Source organism: Cryptomeria japonica, chromosome 4, assembly GCF_030272615.1.
Source record: "Cryptomeria japonica chromosome 4, Sugi_1.0, whole genome shotgun sequence".
NCBI classification, from domain to species: Eukaryota; Viridiplantae; Streptophyta; class Pinopsida; order Cupressales; family Cupressaceae; genus Cryptomeria; species Cryptomeria japonica.
Window position 1 is genome coordinate 768165830 of NC_081408.1, and position 2420 is coordinate 768168249.

General features: G+C 26.7%; 1 long non-coding RNA gene across 1 annotated transcript; it reads left to right on the forward strand.

Moving 5' to 3' along the window:
• The first annotated feature begins 635 nt into the window (after positions 1-635).
• On the forward strand, positions 636-1287 carry LOC131074830 (uncharacterized). Its single transcript, XR_009113127.1, has 3 exons — positions 636-707; positions 799-894; positions 1188-1287. It is a non-coding gene; the product is annotated as an uncharacterized LOC131074830 (long non-coding RNA).
• Positions 1288-2420: the final 1133 nt, after the last annotated feature.

A 2420-nucleotide genomic window follows, 5' to 3' on the forward strand; every position in this document is an offset into this window, starting at 1 on the left:
TTAAATTCATTACTCCAAAATTTACCAACAAGAGCAGATGAAAGAAATATTTTCAGTGAATGTGTTGAGAGATTTAGAAAAGATATTGATGCATCTCTTTCTTCCAAATTTACACCAAACCCTGGGTCAGAGAACATGCCTATCAAATGAATGCCACCATGGTTTAGTCCAAGTAAAATGCACAAACGTCGTTCTATTCATCAAAGACGTAATGTCATTTCTCAAGACTTGAACAAAAGAGTGGAGTGTGAAAATTTCCAATTCCCCTCTATAGGATGTAGAAAGAAGAAGAAAAAGAAGGTCACTAATCGCTCAGGCATAGTGATATAAGAAGAAAGTCTTATTATCCTGCAACAACAAAGTGAGTACATTTATTATAAAGTATTTTGGTAATTTACATAGCAATGTCTTATTTTTATTCCATATATTAAACATATGTTATTGTAGGTTTGGATGATCAAGCAAATACTCGACGACGTAGATTACCTTTTTCCATTGATCTAAACCAAACAATAACAGATGAAATAGACCATATAGATGGTAATTTTTTAACTATTAAATGTATTTATTAATTCTATAAAAAATACTCAATTCATATGTCTAATAACTTTTATGTCCTTATTCAAACAAACTAGATAAAATTTGTGGAGATCAACCATCAATGGCCAATGTTATCCCCACTCAGACATTTCGACAAGCCAATCCAGGTATTAAATAATATAATATTCTTCATATTAATTACATAATGTGGCTTTACGGTTGAACATTTTATCTAAGTTGATGTGCATGTTTTTGCAGTTTTAAATGATCAACAAATACATGAAGAACATATGTTGCCCTTTCCTACGGATCTTAACCAAACAACAACAATGGATGCAATGCAAACTAGAGATGGTAAGAAAATTGAAAATTAAATTTCAATCAAATTTTGGATCTTTAACTTCTAAATTAATTTTATTTAAGTTGACATTTTAAATATGCATGTTATTGCAGCTTTAAATGATCGGGAAAAAAATGATGAATTGAACTTCAATCAATTATGAGTCTTTTACTTGCAAAAACATTATGAATTGAACTTCAATCAATAATGAGTCTTTTAGTTGTAAAAACATTATGAATTGAACTTCAATCAATAATGATTCTTTTACTTGTAAATTGATTTTATAACTAGCTCATTATATGTGTAGGTATTGATGATACTATAATGGAGGATCGTGGTCAATATTTTCCTAGATAACCATTATGGTGTATGATACTTTATTGTAATGGATTATTTATTGAGTGTGTAACTCTATTTAGAAATTGGATCTTGGATGGAGTGGCTTGTTTTTTCAAGATAGAGACATTATTTGCATACTGTATTTTTGACTCTATTTAGAAATTGGCTAAATCCATTATGAGTTTTATTCATTTTATGCCATTAGCATGCAATTTTCTTTGGGTCATGTTATTTTTACATGATACTTCAAATATGTTTTGACATCTAACATGTCATGTGTTGTGTAAATTTTTAATGATTTTGAGGTGTACACCAAAGAAATTGTCACTTGATTAAGAATGCAAAACTATAAACATTCACCAAAACTAATAGAGACATGAACTAACTTGTCTAGAACCCTTGATAGTAAACAAGTCAATAAAACACTATATAGGTGTCTAGTAGGATTTTGATTTATTTGACTAGTACCTGTCCATACATATCTTATCCAAATGGAATCTTGTCCTAATTTAAAACTCATTCAAACTTATAATTGATTTAACTATGAAGTGGGTTCTATTTAAATCTTCAAGGAAAACATAGAACTTCATATTGAAATATTCAAAGCATCTCCATTTTAGAAAAGAAAAGGCATCATTAAAATGAGAATATTGTTTATTTTATTTTATCGAATTAACAAGCATGAGTATTTGGTTCTATTCTTTATAAGTAGGGGAGGATGTATAATTCACTTATTTTTCTATTTATCTTATATCATAGTCCAAAAACAAGTTGTCTAGAGCTTGATCTGGTATAACCAAGTTATCAATGATAAACATAGGTACAACAATAAATGAGAGAAAAAATGGTTAACTTATTCATGTATGAAACATTAATTTAATTTTATGAATAATACCACTTTTATTGTATAAAAAAACTATATTTAATTTTGTATAAATCATTAATTTAATTTAAAATTATTAGTACATTAAAAATATAGTTGTTGAATAATTTAAAATTATTAGTACAATCAATTGATAGAGAAAATATGTTAGAAAAATTAAAATATAAACATGGAAAAAATAATGATATATAATCATTAAAATAGTAATTAACAACCCGTTTAAATAAATTCACTAAAATGAAAAAATATTTTTACATACAACGACAATCATTATAAATTTATTTGGATTAAAAAAGAAACATGTTGAATTAATATATT